Source organism: Aptenodytes patagonicus, chromosome 14 (assembly GCF_965638725.1).
Source record: "Aptenodytes patagonicus chromosome 14, bAptPat1.pri.cur, whole genome shotgun sequence".
Classification (NCBI taxonomy): Eukaryota; Metazoa; Chordata; class Aves; order Sphenisciformes; family Spheniscidae; genus Aptenodytes; species Aptenodytes patagonicus.
In genome coordinates this window covers 9751293-9770578 of record NC_134962.1, presented here as the reverse complement: position 1 = coordinate 9770578, position 19286 = coordinate 9751293, and the positions used below count along the sequence as shown (strand labels likewise).

Sequence of the window (19286 nt, the reverse complement as noted above, 5' to 3'; positions counted from 1 at the left end):
GCTCAAGTTCTCGTATCAAGGAGCGCTCAAGGATTTCTTACTACCCCCAGTCACTGTCAGATCTGACAACTGCAAAAACCTTAGTGGGATACACTGAGGAACTGGGCTGTTCCTTCCTTAGGTTGTGAAATGCTGCTTGGCAGATCTTTCGGGGAGAGGGTAGCGCTGCCAGTGTTTCATAGCAAGATACCACAGTCCCTTACACTGCAGAGGGAAGACCTAGAAAATGAAAGCCAGGGCTACAACAGCACAAACCTCATTTCTTTATTCCGAGCTCACCTTCACCTTCTGTCCCTGCTCAGGCAGTGCCCAGCCACCCAGCAAGCCGCCAGCAAACCCGAAAGGGCACCTGCACCCAGCCTCTGCCCAGCCAAGCCAAGGCCACTGCGGCCCACCGGTGTGCTTCTCGGATGAGCTGGGCACCAGCACCCTGCCACAGCCAGTGTCCCCTGCCCCCTCGCTTGGGACTCTGCACTGCCAGCCCCCTTCTGCCTTTCTCTCCACCAGCCGCTGAGTCTAACCAGGCTCCTCCTGCCGACATCCCTTATGAGAAGCGCACAGAAGGCAAAAGCAGCAGCTACCCACTACCCCACACGACCTCCCCACTTCCCTCACCCAGACTTGCCAGCCCTGGCCTTGTGTCACCACAGTGCCATCCCCCTTCACGGGACCACAGCCACCACTCTTCTTCTGGTCCTCACCACTGAGAGCAACTCAACCACTTGCCACAGTACCATGGTCCCCTCAACCTAGGGAAAGCCAGCAGCAGCAAAATCTTTTGCCATTTTCACCCCTGGAACTCCTCTGTGCTAAGATTTGCCAGGGTGATGCATTAAATAACCGAACCGGATCAGCCACATTTGGCCATACAATATTCTTGCAAGGGACCAAAGCAGCAAACGAGCTGCACAAAGGAAGCTGTTCATCTCCACAGTACTGCTCTGCTGTCCACTGAAACGCAGCGTGAAGGAATAGCGTTTCAAAGCACTCCTGCCTATCAAAATCAAGTTCTTGCGCCACAAATGTAATTCAGGGCTAACGCTGCTACCTCATGCCCTGTACAACCGGTCAGGAGCAATTCCTGATAAGTTTTGAGGAAGTAAAGCCAGAATGAATTACAGTGCTCTCACAAAGGTAACAATCTTTCACCCAATAATTTAAGTTCTCTGCATTATTTTCCTACATCAGATCCAACCAAGTAAGACCCCTGTGCAAACCTAAGTTAAAAAAATAAAATAAAAAGGCTCCAACATCTGGAGAGACAATAAGGGAAAAGCCAAGAGCAGCTACACAAGCACCAGGGAAGGTCCCTGACCTCCCTCCTCCCAGCCATGCAGCAACCACCCTCTCCACGAGGACCAAGTCCAAGGTCTCAGAAGTGTCTACTGTTGCAGCGAGAGTTATCAAGATGAAATGGCTACTTGCAGTGCAAGCAGCTTGTAAAAGCATTACTGTTTTCAACCGCAGGAAGGAATTCCCCTGATTTCCCAGGCCCTGTTAAAAAAGGGAGCACAAAACCAGCAAGACGACATTTTCAGGGACTGTAGCTTAGCTCCTTGGAGGACCCTTGCTCTAACACCAGGGTCCAGGCATGATAGAGTAACTCTGGCAAGCCCATTTCTGCACATCCCTTCGGGAGAAGCGAGAGGCACACAGGGCAGTCATCCCAGGAGGGCGAGAGCCTCAGTGCCAGGAACGAGCCTTGCAAAATAACTGGCCGAGGTGCACACTGGATTCTGGAGCAGGACAAAACGGTTTGCCCCATGCCAAGCTCTGCTTATTCCAAAGACAAGGCCAGTGCGATTGCACATAATTAAAGCACAGTCTGTCTTGCAGCCCTTTACCCTGCTGCTGCTCACAAGACCTTTGAGCAAGGCAGCGAGCAAAAGCAACCTCCCCACCCGTACAAGCATCGCCTCATACCTGCTGCCTCGCAGGGCTTCCCGGCAGGCAGTGGGGACGCGTGCAGATACAAGAGCATCTCCTGGAGCCTCCAGCCGCTGCGTCTCCACCAGCCCTGCCGTGCCTCAGCCCCAGCTCACCACGGAGCAGAACAATCGGCCGCCTCATCCAGCACACAATGGCCATGATGAGACAGACCCACATAATCACCCCAGCCACGGCAGGGACAAAAGCGAGCAGGCGCCGGGGAACCACGTCGAATAAAAGGGGACCCTGCTGCATTTGTGCCATCAGCTGGGTCTCTGGCAATTTACTTTCCAAGGTGGCTTTGGGAGCCCAGGGATGTAAATTGTTAGGGTGGTGTGTGGGGAGGACACACGGGTATTGGATGCGAGCGCTGGGAAGGAGGCGGCACTGGCTGTTTACATTGGATTGCTCTGCACAAACTTGAGGCCACAAGAAAGTTTCAGTTCCATAGGAGGAAACCTTGGCGAAGGACAGAAGCAAGGAGCTACCCCAGGCATCGCATAAACCAGGGCACAACGCAAACATAAGCCCCAAAAGCTCTGGGCTCCCTGTGGGTACCAAGCATGGCGATTTGCTGACAGTAAACATTAATTTCTTCCTGCATTTCCGTCTCGAGCAGACCGAAGGCATGCTGGCGTTACCTGGTTTGCAAAGAGCCAAACACAACAGCCGGCTGGGCTACAGGCCAGTGCCAGGGTAGGCAACCCAGAGCCCAAGCTGGGCTCCCCATCCCCAAAGGGCACCAGGAGCAGTTTTCCAGCTTTTCCAGCCAGCAAGGGAGCCGGCAAGTGTGCCAGCTCCACGCCAATGCGCTGAGACAGCACCCAGAAGTGCAACTGTCCCAGTTTTCTCCTGGCACTGGCGCACAACTGCTCAAACACAACAAGCCTCAGCAACGCCAATGAATTTTTTCCCCCCCTCAAACCAGGGGCTCGGGGACAGGCTCGGCCCAGCCCTGCCCTCTGCCACGGTGGCAGCACACCCTGCCACAGGAATGCCCGGATCCTCGCTGCCGTCCCACCGCCAGGCCGTTCCCAACCCAGAGGGTCTGACGGTGCCCAGGCAGGGCAGGCTGGCTCCAGCCCTGGCGCCACCAGCTGCTGACCCCCATGAGCAGAGGCTTGCTGTAGGAGCCCCTTTCCAGCAGCCTGCGGCACCGAGCAGGTGAAAGCCCTTCCAGGCCCAATCTCCAGCTGGTTCAAGCTTGCTCGCCGTTTCAGGTCCCGTTTATTTGGATTTTTTAATGAAGGCGTGATCAAGGAATGGACTAATCACTCCTCTGCCCATGGTTTAGCTGATGAGCTGCATGTCCTTCTTCAGCCGCTTCCCCGACGCATCCTGCAAGGGACAGTTTTAGGGCAGAGGCTTCTTCAGTCCCTTCAGCAGTCAGAAAACCAGCCCAGCCCTACCCCACCGCAGACGGTGGCGGCGGGCAGGCCAAAGGCCCCCAGAACACCCCGCCGACAGCATCTCTCCATCACACGCCACGCAGTCGATTTATTAAAATCCCCAGCTCTGCTCATGTCCTACCGCACTCAGTTTTCTTCCAAGCTTCTCCTTACCGCGTTGGCCTGAAAACAAACTCCCTCCAAGCGCCAGGAGGATGAGCCCAGCTGTCCCAGGAATACTGGGCCGGGTTTTCATGATGGAACATTTTTGTCTGAAAGAGGGAGAAGGGAAAAAAAAAAAAAAAAAAAAAAAAGGGGAAGCAGATCTTCTGTCATCTGATGGTGAGATGATTCAGAACATCACTGACATCCACAGGTGGGTGGGGACAGGAACCACCTTCACCTCCCTGCCTTCTCTTCCAGCATCACAGATAGCGAGAACATGGGGCGGGATGTGACCACGTTATCCAAGGTCCATGTAGGGAAAGGCCTCTGGGCACAGAGCTGGTTTTAAACAGCATTTTATACCCTACAGCATCTCCAGCACCTCTAGGACTGGTGACCACACAGAAGTGGCACAAAATGAGTTAGGCAATTCTAAAAAAGAAGCAAAGCCATCCTTACAAGAGAAGTTTCCTTCTGAAACTGTACAGCTATTCCCTCTGGGCCCAGGGAAGCCCATCCACAGCCACGCCACGGCTCTTGAAGAGGACATCCCCTGCGCCTGCTCTGCAAAGGGCTGCAGAATGCATCTGATAAACAACTACCAGCCCCATGGCAGCACGTGAACAGGACGAGTCAGGCTGTGTTTATAGAGGGAGCAGGCGGCGGCTGCGCCACCCGTTAGCACCAGCGTGAAATCGTCCTCCAACGAATGCAAGAGAATGGCTTGGCAGCTCTGAGGCCAGCCTGCAGGACACCAGCCAGCCTGTCAGGACAGCAAAGCCCTGGGCCACCGAGCCAGGGAGGAGCATGGTGGGGAGGCCCAGGATATGTGTCCTCGCTCGGGCTGTGCCCAGCACACGAGCCCCACAAGCAGGGCTTCACACGCCAGCCAACCCTTTCTTAGCCCCACGAAAGGCTCCCAAACCCCAGCAGCAGCCCTGGGACATCATCTGTAAATAAAACCCGCAGAAGTCACCTTGAAAAGCACACACAGGTCTCCGTGGGATGTCCAAGCTAGGGATGGCATGAGCAATACCAATGACATTTCAAGGAGAAACTCCCATTTGCAAGATTTTTTTTGAAAGGATTGTTTTTTAAAAAAATTAATTGTTGTCAAAGTTTGATTGAAGGCCAAACCGCAAGCCTTGGCTCCTTGCAGAAATGAGATACACTGTACGAAGACAACAGCTGCTTTCCGAGGCACAAGCTTTCCCGTATCTCACAGGAGATGGACGCACAGCCCCACGGCACCGGCACTAGGTGCTAGCCATTTTGGTACACGGCTACTCCAGTCCCCTGTGAAGCATGCTATGAAAAAGACAGGAACAAGTACGCTCTCCTTCTAAAATACACACTTCTCATCTTCCCACTTGACAAAAAGAGCAGGATTTCCACCAGAGAGCGAGTTTAGACAACAAACACTTGGACACCACTCCACTCCTTCAAAACAAACTCTCCGGCAGGCAGCAGGCTCGCTGCCTCCCTGCTCGGCTCCGGCAGCGGCACCGCTCGGGCCTCGCCAGCCCGGGGAAGCCCCGCGGGGAGCGCGGCCGGCACCTCCCGCGGCCCCCCCACGCAGCGGGGACCGGCACCCCCGCACGTGCCCGCCCCGAGGGGCACGAGCGGGCACCGGGCACCCCCCCTCGGAGAGCCCCCCCCCCCCCCCCCCGGCTGCGGGCTCTCCCCAGCGCCGGCGGGAGGCGGAGACGCGCTGCCCAGCGCCGAGCCCCGGGGCACCGGGGAACCGCAGCCGAGGGCGCCGGGCCCGGGCCGCCCCTCTCCGGGCAGCGGCCGCCGGGGATGCCGCGGCCCCCGGGCCGGCCGGCCGCGGATTACTCAGCGTTTCCAGCGGCAGACGGCGTGCCCCCACCCCGCGCCCCGGGCCTCGGCCCGCCGCTTACCGATGCCCGGCGCCACATAGACGAAGTAGAGGAAGGAGGAGGAGAGCGAGAAGAGAAAGAGCGCGGCCAGCAGCGAGCGCCGGGGCAGCAGCCGCCAGGCGCCGCGGGGGCCGCGGGGCCACCGCATGGCCGATGCGCCGCCGCCGCCGCCCTGCTGCTGCTGCCGCCGCACCGCCGCCGCCGCTCACATGCGCCGAGACCCGGCGGGAGGCGCCGCGCCCGGGCCGCTCCGAGCCGCCACCCGCACCCAGCGCCGCCGCATGAATGAGCCGCCGCGGGACGGGGCGGGGCGGGGCGGGAGGCGCGGGGCGGGGCGGCGCGGGGACCGGCTGCAAACTCCCGCCGCCGCCGCCGCCGGTGCGGCACCCGGGGATCCTCGGCAGAGACCGCCCCGCCTGCCCCCGCTGCCGCGGCCGCCGGCTGCGGCCCTGCGGCGCTGTTGGTGGTCCTGGCGCACCCGGCCGTGGACCTGGGGCGCCACTGATGGCCCCGGGACACCAGGCAATGACCCAGGGACACCCGGCCATCGACCTGTGACACGCAGCAGTGGCCTTGTGACACTCGGCCGTGGCCTCAGGACACCCAGCCATGGCTGGAGTACACCCAGCAGTGGCCTCGGGACACCTGGCCATGGACCTGGGGCAGCACTGGTGGCCTCGGGACACCCAGCCATGGTATTAGGGCACCACTGACAGCCTCGGGACACCCAGCAGTGCCCTTAGGACACCTGGCTATGGACCTGGGGCACCACTGATGGGCCTGGGACACCGGGCAATGGCCTCAGGACACCCTGCCATGGTCCTGGGACACCCACCGATGGTCCTGAGACACCCAGCAATGGTCCTGGGACACCCAGCAATGACATTAGGACACCCGGCCATGGTCCCTGGGGTAACACTGATGGTCCTGGGACACCCAGCAATAGCATCACTCAGTAATGGCTCAGGGTGCCCGGCACTTGCCCTGGGACACCCTGCCATGGCCCCAAGACACTCAGCAATGGCCCAGGGCACGCAGCAATGGTCCAGGGACACTCAATGGTCCAGGGACACTCGGCCATGTTCCTGGAACACCCAGCAACGGCCCCAAGACACCCAGCAATGGCTCAGGGCACCCAGCCATGGTCCTGGGACACTCAGCAATGAACCTGGGACATCCAGCACCAGGAGAGCAAGGGCTGACCCCCCCCAGCCCACCAGGCAGCAGGGGTCTGTTTGGATGAGTGCTGGGTGCCCCCCAGACATTGTGCGGGAGGAGGTGCAGCCTGAGAGGAGGTGATGGGCACAGATGGGCAGAAGTGAAGAGGGGGCAAAGTCATCATGGTCAACACAATAATCAGCACTAGCAGCAACCAGCAGCCCAGACGGTTAAAGAGTAATTAAGTAGTTTTGCACATGTTTGTGGGCAGTTCCTCCATTGTGCGTAGGAGGAGTTGGAAGGAGATATGGAGATGCCTGAAAATGAAAAAATGGGAGCGAAGAAACGCCATCCCCATCAGGGGAGACAGGAGAAGTAGCTGCAGAGCAGATGGGGCCCAGTCCAGCCCACAGAGCTGCGTTTTTTGCCTCATTTATGATTGCAGGATCTGTGCAACTCAGACTTTGTTTCAGGGGAGGCCGGAGGGAGAGGTAATTCCTTATTTCACCAACAGATAGAGCTGAGAAAACCAAGCCCGGGGTTCCAGGCCCAGGGCAGGAAGCTGGGCTGTGGACCAGGCACGCAGGCAGGGGCCGGCTGCCTCTGCCCAGGGTGGGCAGCGAAGGCAGCAGCATCTCCAGGAACGATGGGCAGTGGGGTGGGAGACGAGGACAGGCCATCTGCCAGGATGTGCCTGGTGTGTCCCCGACTGCCTCCGCACCCTGGGGGTGAGCCTGTCCCAGGCAGGGAACGAGGAATTGCTCAATCCAAACTTCTGACCCAGCCAGACGGCGACTGCCAGGCTGCGGGCTGCGGGGTGCCCAGCACCAGCCCCATGTCAGCCTGGGGCCAGACGCTGGGGTAAAGGATTCTCCAGGTACAGCTGTGTATCACAGTAATCCCAGGAAGGATTAGCCCCCCTTCCAGCCTGGATGCAGTAAGGGCAAATAAAGAAAACAGTTCCCACATTCGACAAATGGGAGACAAACGGGAGACAAACACGCTCCTGTTAGATACACAGATTCTCAGAGGAGGGAGTAGGTAAAAATGAAGATAAAGTAAAAAAGAGCAGGGATTAGCAGAAAAGTAGAAATCTCTCTTTAAAAGGTAAGGCATTAATTTTCTTAATGTGCCAAGGCGCAGGAGGATCTCAAGGACAGAGGATCCTCAAGAGCTGGGAGGTTGAGGAGGAAAGCGAGGATTTCCCTGGAGAGGCTGCATGAACTGCATTAACTTCAGGAACAAGGAAACTGGTACTCGTTTTCCAGGATTGCCACTCCACCACCACCTTCACTGAAATAAATAAAATCCTGAGCCCTATTAATTTCTGGGAGCCCACAATACTCCAGCAGAACTGCATGGCCAAGTGGTGGCTGGATTTGCTGGATAGCTTTTATCTAACTCCTAAAAGGACACCTTGGGCAAGGAAACCAAAGAAGATTTCTTGCTTGGTTTATGATTTGTTTGATGCAGATATGGTCAAAGGTGAGACATCGTTGCAACCAATAATCTAACCTTTTGAACATATTTAATTAGCAATGACATTGCTGGAGGAGCCACCCAGAAACTCGCTCCCAGGCCCGGGCTGCCACAATGGGGACTGTCACGGAGGAATGAAGTCAGGGAAGCCCTGGAGCCACGCCGGGGTATGACTGCCCCACTGCCCCAGCTCTGACTCACCTCCCCTCTCTCTCTCTTTCCCAGGGCTCAGCTCAGCCCCAGTCAATCCACTTCACTTTCCCCCTTTTTTTTTTGCTTACTCTCTCTTCCCCTCTTCTCCCTGCCCTGCCTCTCCGCTGCATCCCGGCTAAGGGATTAGAAACACCAGCCAAAACCATTGTCCCTCCCTTCACCCTCTTCCAATAAAATAAAATAAGATGAAACAGGAAGAGGGGTTTAAAAGTTTGGGATCATTCCACAGGGCCAGGTTAGGACTTCGGGGTGGGAGCACTTCCAAGCAGGGCTGTTGCAGGGAGCGCACGGGTGGCTCATGCCCGGGGGGTCCTGGCTCTGCCCCACCACCTTCCTCCGCCTGCTGTGCTCCAGGCTGCACCAGCTACTCCAGCCGGGGGCAGACGAGCAAGGACCCACTTTCTGCAGAGTTTAACCTACGCATAGTGTCTGAGACACTTAAAGGAGGGCTTGTATGCGCAGCTTTGCCCGCAGCCTGAAGGGGAAGGTAAGGTCTGTTGGTGTGTGGCCATGAGCAGGAATGGAGGGGCAGGTCCTGCCAGTGCACCTACACTCGCAAGATGTAGCTGCACCCTTAGAGCACGTCTCCACATAAAAGGCATTCTGCATCACTGGAGGGAGAGCTCTGTTTTGATGGCTTGGGGGTGCCCCAGTGTGAGCGCGGTGCTCAGAGGGAAGATACGGACACTACTGCACCACGCGCGGTCTGGAGAGGTTGGAGCTCCATATTCACAGTGGCACCAATACAGTTGCTCAAGTGCTGTGTGTGGGAGACCAACCTGGCAACTATCACGGCTCACTCCTGATGAACGCTGGCACGGACGGCCAGGCTGGGCGTCTGGCAGGCCAGATCCTGCACCCAGCTGCAAGAGTGCCAGAGTCGCGGTGGGAGAGGGCGGCCAGGGGCTGCCTCACACCCTGCAAGGAGCAAAGCCTCCTTGAGGCTGAGGAAGTGCCCCGAGGTCTCGGACGGGCAGTGCCATGTGCTCTCGAAGGCCAGCAGGGAGCCAGCAGGGCTGGGGAGCATTGCCCGGCAGCGTTAGCAGCAGAGCCTTACGCAGGAGCTGACCCCAGAGCAGGCAGCCAAGTAAAAGGGCTGCTGTGGGGAACACAATCCTCAGTTTTGGGGTTGGAAACGGTCATTAAAGGGTGGCTCCACTCTGACTGCACATCTCTTATTGTCACTTTACGCAGAGGCCCAATGTGGACTATCTAATCTGGGAGGATAATCTTTGTTCTGCCACTTCATCGAAGGACAGATTGTAGCAAGGATGTCACAGCCCTCGCTAGCGTTTTGCAGTCTTTATCACGGTCTCTGGAGCTTCTGGCACCTTCAGCCTCAATGGTAGAGACCTTCCAGAATAGACTCCATCCTGTGATCAGGAAAATGCCTCCATTTATAAAGGTGAGGACAGTCAGCATCGCACCCTGTCAGGTCTCCAGCTGCTCAGCAATGCTGTTTGCTTTGGATCTTCCCTGGAGTTTCTGCTGCCAGACAGTTTGTGAGCGAAGTGGGAACCTGAGCTGTGATGCTCAGAGAGAGTCAGAGACTTGGGGTGGACTGGATGCTGACCAGCTCTTGGCTTCGCAAAAGCAATGTGCTCCCTCTATTTTTTACTAAAAGTCTTTTTGCAACATGAGGCTTGCTCCAGCTCTATTTAAAGCCAACACAGTGTCATCACTGGATTTGAGCAGGAGCAGGACAGAGAGGATTCATGCATAGTAGGAATGTAAATATTTTCTACATGTACACCCACAGACACAGCGTATGCAATAAATACTCACTCAGCATGTCATTTGCTGTGTGCCAGATCATAGACATAATTATTGATGCAGCAGGTTTTCAGAAAGACACAACAGGGTGTGTACTTAATTTGGCAATAAGAGCACACCTAAGTGGCCCTGGCGTTTTCGGCTGGGTATTAGACCACTGCCACCCACGGGCGCTGCTATTTTATCTCACATCGATGTGTCGGCAGTAACAGAAAGGAAACCAAAGGCAGATATTTGTTTATTAAGATGGAAAAACTCCACCGAATGCCGCAAGGTGCTCCTTGAGAGTAGGATTGCTGTAGACCAGTTTTCAGATTATGCCACCCACTACACTTTCTAACAAGGCTATTAGGGCTCTGATCTTAATAGCACCCGTACACGTGCCTAACCATAAGGATGGCTCATTCTACCACAGCCAACAGATGTGCCATAGCTCCCAAAAGGAGGCAATATCAACAGAAATGATTTTGCAGAGCTCCATGTTCACTTGGAAGGTGGCTGTCATAAGAAAAATAGGCTAAAATATTAAGCTTGTCATGGCACTTTGCAGAGATTCAACTGATTTCATTGCCTCTGTTTGCATCAGCCCACCTCTGAAGGCTGATGATCTATCCCAGTCAAAGTGGACTTGCACAAAAACTCATAAAAGGCCTTTGAGATCTAAATATTCTGTCGAGGGAATACATCAGGCGGTACTTTCCAAAATTTCCCAAGGAAGGAAACTTCAGCAGACAGGAGATAAAATTATTGTGTAATTTAGTGTAAGTAATTTATCCAGATTTAAAAATACCACTTAACAAAGTTCCTCTCAAAAAGCTATGACAATGGCTGGGCTAAAATATTACCAAACAGCCCAAACTGTCTGAGAGTCAGAAAATAAACAGGCCATTTTCAGCACACCAGGAGGTCAGGATGGGGATGCCAGGAAATTCTCCACTGGGGCCAGCCTTGTTTGTGGATGGTGTGGAAGAGTGCTGTTCTTCCCTGGTCTGCGAGGGATTGCAAGGACGTCGGACAAAATCAGATGAAAGGGCAGTGGAGGCAGAGGTGAAACCCTGCCTAACTCCTGCCAGGTGACAGGGATGGAAAAGAAACATCTGGACTATTCAGACACAGCTGGATTTCAAAACTAACAGCGGAGGCAAGAAAGTGGGATGAAATTCTGCCTCTATTGAAGCCACCTGTAAAAAAGACTTCAGGACTTCACACCATGTAGAAATGTGACTGCCTTCCAGAAATCTGGGGACAAGGATAACCAGGAACAAAAGAACATTTCAGAGGAAATTGCTTTCTATTAACTCATAATTACATAACACAAAATTAACTCACAAAGGCCAACAGCTTAATTGGATTCCCAAGCAGGGAAGACAGTTGCGTGGTGAATAAGAACCTTCCACAGCTACCTTAAATATGGTATTTCAAATACAGAATATAAATTCTTCTGCCATGCAGCAAAAAATGCCCATTACCTTCAATAGCTACAACCAAGGAGATTTTAACCATTTCCACTCAATCGCTGACCACTGCCAAACTACCTAGGTGACCCTACGAAACAGCTCCATTCTGGACGCCTCCTTGCACTTCCAGCCACACAGCTGAGTCCTAATTAATTCTGTGAATATATTTGGATATTTTTCTGAAGTATAAAGGCTTCCAGCCATCTTAACCTTCTTCCCATCTTGGATTTTGATTAACTGGAATAAATATTTAATTAGAAAGGCAAAGAGCTGAACCTCTTGACCACCCAGGCGCTGCCTCTGTAGTCATTGCCCTTTGATGTACGAGGAAAGGGTTTGTAGGACTTTCTGAAAACATGTGCAGCCTTTCATTTCTCTCAAAATCATAGCGAGGCCAGGCTGTATTTTGGGGTTTGCCCTCAGAAGCAGCATGGTGAACATTGCACAAAGTGATTCCTGCTCATCTTGGTCTGATGAGGGGAGGGGAAGCTTGCTTTGCCCTCCACAGCCAACAGGAGTTTGGGCATTTGTTTTCCAGGTCCCCACATCACTCATGTCCCCAGGAAAACCATAGGGCTGGAAAGCTGGCCCTGCTGTCCCATGCTTGCCTGAATGCTGCCAGGTCCCGCAGCAAACCTCGAGCAGCAACTGCCTGGCTAAATGTTTGCTGTGATGAGGTGTAACGTAGCCTCAGGAGGCGCTCCTGGTCACGGCCACCGCACAGCTCCGTGGGAGCTGCCAGCTGCGGCATGGTGGGTACCAGGCAGGACCATACTCTGGACGTTTTCCTCCTGCGTAGAGCACTGGTGCGGTGCTGACACAAGCCGGGTAACATCAGCACACTGCGTGTTGGGCTGTACGTCGGTGATGGCGCCAGGTGAGAGAGGTGCCCGTTTCAGCCGTGCTCCCTTTCCCCTCCCCATAACCTGTGGTTCAACGGAGCACTCAGATACCTGCTTAAAAATCACCGACTTCAGCAGGGCTTAGGCATGTGCTGAATCAAGGCTTAGGAAGCAGCTCAGCCCATGAGAGCGATCTGCTAGAACCGTCACCACCACTCTTTCGGGTTTCCTCTCCGCTAGGCTTAATTACTGCCTGCTTTTGGCACTGGCACCATTTGTGCCGTATGCCTTTATTTTTCCCTGAAGGAACATTTGCACCTTTACTATATTTATTTTATTCTGAGGAAATCCTAATGATTTCCCTTCATGCCTGATTTTGTTCCTGTTTGCAGCGGGACTCCTGCTGTCGCTCTATAAATATCTGACTCTGAAGTCTTTGCAGGAGCGAGCACGACTGAGAGCAGAAAAGGTGAAGTCAAGCTAAAGAGACCTTTACCAGCTCTAAAAACAGCTGCTGTTTTTGCTGCTGCAACTGATTTATACCTCATCTGAAGAACAACAGTTCAGAGCCCAGAATTGTTTCCTCCAATGATTTATTTGGCTGTGCTCGAGTTTGGCGACGTGCTGTATAATGTTTTTTGCATGGAAGTGTCACTCTGAGGGAGGTTTAATTGCTTTCAACGTGGATGGTGATGAGAACGCCTTGGAAAAGCTATTTGCATACATTTTCTTGAACGCCAAATGTGTAACTTCCTCCACGCTCAGGCAGTCTGAGGCTGCTTCCCTGCATTACTCAGCTTCGCTGGGTGCCTCTGAAAAATTAACAACCAGAAATTCCCCAGCATGGAGCAGAAAGTGAAACTCAGGGCCAGTTGGTTTGAATGCAGGATTATTTGTAACAGCTAAAACAGCAGGACTGAATATGGGGTTGCAAACTATAAACACAGACCACCCCAGGCCCCTGGCATTCAGGGCTCTACAGCCAACGCTGCTGCAGAAGTCCAGGGCGAAGCAAGGGCAAGGGCACTGCCCGGTCCCAGGGTATTGGCTTGACTTGCTGAGCAAAAGAAAGTAAATGAACGATTTCAATAGCATAGGAGCGGTGTCAGAGCTGAGCTACCACCAAGGGCAGGGCACACACCTGCTCGTCACAGCACCCTCACCATCGCTCACACACCGTCTTCTCAGTACTGATTCTGGAAAACACTCACCAGAGTCATCCCTCTGATGACCTTCAAGCAAGGCCAGGAGGTGCCACGCACAAATCCCTTGTCCTTCTTTCTTCACAGAATTCAAGGGCAAAGTATCTCTTGAGTGGCCTTGGAGGTTTACGCAGCATCAGTCACGACAATCTGGTCTAAATAGATCTTTACTCCATCACATATCTCGCTACACGGCAGTTCATTTTTGTAATTACTTAATGTTTTGAAGCATCAGCTGTTGACATAAGCAGGACCCTGCCTATAGGAGTGAAATAGGTATTGATTTAATGCTCTCAGTGCAAGGGATCCTAAGGCACCTGGAAGCATCTTATTTCGGACCTGCAGCCATCCCCCTACGCCAGCTTGCTGCCTGCCTGCACTTCCCCAGATACATACTCTTTTTCAGCCTAGATGTTTTACCTGGGGAGAAGAGAAGAGTTATTTACAGCAGTCCGGGATTTGCAGTCTGGTTGGCAGCGTTGTACAGCATTCCCAGCTGTGCTGCCACACACAGCAAAAATCAGGAAGAAAAAGTACAGCCTTTTGCTGTCCATCACACAGTGAATGTGCTGCAAGACCAACACCTTCTGGAAGCATCAGATTTGTTGTGGAGGTGCTGGGCAGCTGCGTACGTGTGTGTGCTAGATCAGCACCTTTCAAGCGCGATGGATTTGCTGAGCGTGTACAAACCATCTGCCCAGGAAAGCCACAAAGAAAGGCACCAGCCCTGGTCCCCCACACAGGATGGCAGCCGTCCTGTTCACCCACAGGGAAAGACAACAGTTGTGTCAGGGTGGACCTTGAAAGAGCCAGAGCATTTCCTGGTGGAGACGACGTTTCTGGTGTGACGGGGTTGTTTGTGCCAACCCGGACACTGCAACATGGCACTGTTTGTGCTGCCAGCCAGATTTAGTTTTGGTTTGGTTTTGCACATGTGGCTGCATGTGTGCTGTGTATCCATGTGAACAACAGGAACAAGGGCTGCGGTCCACGATCAGGCTGAGCCTGCCCTGGTATTTCCTCCAGAGAGCTCAAGAGCTCAGCCCAAGCCCACTCCAGGGTCTGCAGCTGACAGTACGGAATGACCCAGGAACGCAGGGCAGGGCAGGAAAGGCAGAGCATCACCAGTGAGTACAGAAACGGTGGAAACCGTAGCAAAGCAGAATACAATCGTCTAAACTGGAATTTAATCAAGACACCAGGGCTCGTATTTGCTTGTTACGAACAACCTGAGTGACTACGTAACATAATTGCAGCCAGAAATATTCCAATTAGAAATCAGGCTGAATTTTGTAAGAGCAAAAGTGGAAGTGATAGTTTCTTTATTTCTTGATGTCACCCAGTTAAAGCAGTATAATTCCCTGGAATTTATGTGTCAGCCACACATCCTACCTTCCTGAAACACAAGCTATGGGGTTCATTACAGGGTTTTACAGACAATACTATGTGGCCTGTGATACAGAGGTGGCCAGCTGCGATGACCTAATGGGTCCGCTGGTCCTAACTGCTCTGTGTCCCCAGTCACCACCTCATGATTCACAGGGAAGAGAGGTACTCCCTGCATTACCAGCATGACAGCTGGTTTCAGCCAGGTTCGCAGAGTTTCTCATCTTATGCAACCTCCATTAGTTATTCACAACAGCTGACTGCGGCTAGCAGGCGAGTTTGCTAAGAACAGTGCCTAGTTACAACAACAAACCAGGCTTGGCTTTGCCACGGGCATATTTTTCTCAGATAAACCAAGAAAAAAAAATTTTACAGTGTGCAGTTCATTGTATGCAACCTGGATTTAAGCTGTTTAGTTTGTAAGGGTATTTTAAACTAAACAAACAGCTTTTTGTTAACATTTTCACTAGCACTGCAGATTTCTAGGTTTAGAATAACACTGATCACTTTGAGCCAGTACCGTTTTGCTGGGACGGAGGGATGGGATGTCATACATCGCAGTCGAAACCCTGAGATGCAACCATTTTTCTGGCAGTGTCCCTGAAATTAACTGGAATGAGTATCAGCCGAAGGCATGACCCTCAGGCTTTGCCTTGGCTTTCAGAGCCCGGGGGAGCTGCTGGGTTACAGCTTCATCTCACCCCGCAGCCGGGGAGAGCCATGGGCAGCAGCACTATGGCAATGGGCAAGGCACCCACTTCAACCCGTGTGCCATGGCTGGATGGAGGCAACAGAGAGAAGGAGCGGCCGGATCTGTTGGAAGAGTCATTGCAGGGGTGAAAGGAGGCTGCCAGAGCTGATCTTTTCCTGGAAAGAGAGGAGGATCTAAGGAGAACGGCCTTGCCAAGGAAAGGAAACAATTCCTTTGCCCTCGGCTCCTGCTCTTTCTTCATCAGGTTCTCCTCCTCCAGCACTGCCGGCTGCCGGGCACTTCGCTGCTGGACTGGGCCTGGCTGGGGCAGAGTGGAGTTTCTTCAGAGGCACTGGTCGGGTGCTGTGTTTTGGATTTGTGACTAAACCAGTGCTGATAACACCCCAGTGTTTTAGCTGCTGCTGAGCAGGGTTGGCACAGCGTCAAGGCCTTTTCTTTTTCCCACTCTGCCCCCGCAGCAAGGAGGCTGGGGGGGTGAGAAGCTGGGAGAGACACAGCCAGGACAGCTGACCCCAAGTGACCAAAGGGGTATTCCATGCCACAGGACGTCGTGCTTAGCAATAAAAGCTCAGGGACAGGATGAAGGGGCGATGCTCGGGGTTGTGGTGTTTGTCTTCCCAAGTAACCCCTATGCACTTTCCTAGGAATAGCCAAACACCTGCCGGCTGATGGGAAGTGGTAAATGGTGATGGGAAGTGGTGAAAGGTTCTTATATTCCTTTGCTTGCTTGTGCAGCTGTGCTCCACTTATTAAACTGTCTTTATCTTGACCCACAAGTTTTTTCTCCCTTTTGCCCTTCTGATGCTCTACCCCATCCCACCAGAGGGGAGCGAGCAACTGGGTGGGGGCTTACCAGCCCACCACAGCTAGATAGGTTTCCTTCCATTCATCCTTTCTGTTTCTTTTGTTATATATCCCCTCTGTCCTATGAGATGGTTACCGCTCTTGCCAGCATTAAATCTTTGTTATTGTTGCTTTTTCATTTTACCTCTCTTAAATCTGTACTTCTCCCCTTATCTCTGCTCCAGGCTGCAGGAGCGATGTTGCTCTACCCAGGGCAAGAAAGGCCATATGGCCACGGGAAGGGATGCCCCTCTCTATGATACGGGGCCTGCGTGTTGTCTGTCAAAAGTGATTTGTGGAGTAGGTGTGAACAGGAGCTGTGTTTTATCAACACAGCAATTGCTGTCCTGGCAAGGGATTACAGAGATAACAGAAGAAGCAGAACATTCTACTAGGGAGACACTTTAGAGGAATGCCCATAAAACCCACCACCAGCTGTCTCTGATGGAAAGGAGACATGAGAGGAAGCGTGGCCTACTAGTCAGAGCAGGAGTCAGCACATTCAGATTATTATTTTTCTCTTTGCTATCACTTTGCTGGATATCTGGACATCTGAACTGGATACCTGCATCATTCCAGCTGTGAAACTTCTCTTCCCCAGCAGAGGCACCATGGGCAGGGTAACGAGTGTACCTAAAAAATCTAGATCCTACTGCTTGGATTCCCAACAATCTGCTAAACAGCACTGGGCAGAGATCTCCACTTCTCTGGCTGCATCAGGGCTACTGAGCAGAAGCAGGCTGGAAGCTGGGAAGACCCAGCTGGTGGGAAATCTGTGTGCACACTGTCATTAAATCACACTTTGGAGTGCCCACCCCAGGTGCCTCCCCGTGTCCCAGCTGCCTTTGCTGTGCCATCCCGTTACTGGCAAAGGGCAGAGAAGACTGGCATCCTTCTTGGAAGGGCCCTGCATTGCCTCCTGCGAGGGCTGGCAGGTTTTGGAGGCAGCTCGAGAGCAGGCTGCTCATATGAGCATGAGGTGACAAGTCCTGGGAGTGCCCAGCAGCTCCAGGCTACCGCCGTCAGCGAGAAATGCAGTTGTTTGTACAGTTGTTCTCTTTTCCCATTGCCATTTGTTTGTAGACATGTCACAGCAGATGCTTCTCACCAGTACAACGGATACTTGGACTCATTTGGGGCTGGTACCAGTAACTGTAATCCAGCTAACAAAACACTCTGTTTATCAGAGTTGTCACAAAGATTTGTTAATCCCCACTGACAGAAGGGCTTTCACGATAGTCTGTAATAAGAAAGGAGGAAGAACTTTTAATTTATATGCCAACAAGAATGTAAACCAGAGAATACCTAAATACTGCCCTCAACAAAAAGGTATTCAGCATTAAAAACAACCCCCGGCAGAGGGGCAGGCAGTGAAGGAGTGCTGTGGGAGGGAGGAAAGCAGGGGACAGGCAAGGCCAAGCTCCCTGCAGCTGGTATTCGGGTTTCACCTCCTGGCTGATGAATGGCTTCTGTCCGGGAAGCAGCTGCCGCCGGGTCACCAAGGGCGAAGGCAGACACAACGCTCATGGTCCCCCCCAGTGCATGGACCCGCGTCCAAGGAAGCTGGTGGCAGCCAGGTCCAGAACAGAAAAGGAGGTGGCTCTGCTCACAGCCCAATGCAAACAGGGGACTGGCTGCCAGAGGAAGCGTCAGATACTGTAAGTTTCCACAATTTCAATATACTGAAGAGTAGCTGGAGAGGCTATCGGGAGCAGGACTGCATCTGCTTGCCCTGCTCTTTTGTCTCTCGAGATGTCTGCTTACGGCCTCTGCTGGCTTTCTGTAGGGGAAGGGGTGGTGGTGTTTTTTTAAATTCTAATTCTAGCCTGCCCATAATTGATTCTTCCATTCTTGGTTATTTTGTTTGTTTTTCTTAATTTACAAATGATGGTTTCTACTGCTGGCATCTTCTTTCCCTGTCATCCCCTCTACACATGCACACATGCAAAGTGCCATCCAATTCTGGGATGGATACACATGCACCAAATATATAGATACACTCCAGAAATCACACGGTGTGGGAGGCTTAAACTTGCAATGCTTGTTTGAAATTAAGCATCGAACAGCCCTTTAAAGAAGAAACTAGCTTGACTTCAGGAAGACTTTCAGGAAGAAATGGAAAAGGGCGGTACTTTGTCATCACTGCCTTATCTCGCCTCATTTTCTGAGCATGCAGAAGCATTTGGAGACCACTGCTGGAAAGAAGACCCAGGGCCTGCAGGACCTGCTGGCCTGATGCAGTGCGGCTGCGTCCCTGGGCCTGGCAGAAGACACAACTGTGGAGCTGCATCATGCTGGGCTCCAGCTCGTGGTGCGGTCAGCGCATGTGGCTGGTTGCCTGTGGTGGCCAGAAAGGTCAGATAAGTAAGTGGTGTTAGTGAAAGCCATCTGTGCCGGTAAACAAACAGAAACCTGTTTACTGGGAGATTAGGGTGAAAAAGTGGGAGCAGATTTCCCCAGTCTTTGCAGGTCTCAAGACAAAGTGCTGCTTAGAGAGCAGGAGACCCTGTGAGATGTGCTTCCCAGCTCACCTGTTGACTCGCTGTCCGTTTCAGGGCCGTTTCTCCAGCCTCTCTGTGCCTCAGTTTAGGCATTTGTAAAATAGCAACTGCCTCCTGCTGAAGCCTGTCACTAAGCATAAGCCATTCACACTGGGAGAGTCACGTCTTGAGACAGAAGGCCCATCACACACTGCTGCGAGAGCGGACTCGGATGAGTCACGGCGCACAAGCACAGCACCAGCTCTGAAACACATGAAATGCCTGAGTTCTCAGAGAAAAAAAATTCACTGTTTAAAAGCAAAATCGAGAGAGGACAATTCTTCTATGTCCTGTCTCTGGGGCAGCACCTCCTGCCCCC

General features: G+C 53.1%; 1 protein-coding gene across 1 annotated transcript in view; it reads right to left on the bottom strand.

Moving 5' to 3' along the window:
• B4GALT5 (beta-1,4-galactosyltransferase 5) overlaps positions 1-5477 on the bottom strand; it is a 39558-nt gene extending 34081 nt beyond the window's left edge. The window contains exon 1 of the mRNA XM_076352135.1: positions 5384-5477. The gene's annotated coding sequence lies outside the window, so the exon portion shown is untranslated. The remainder of the gene's footprint in view (positions 1-5383) is intronic.
• Positions 5478-19286: the final 13809 nt, after the last annotated feature.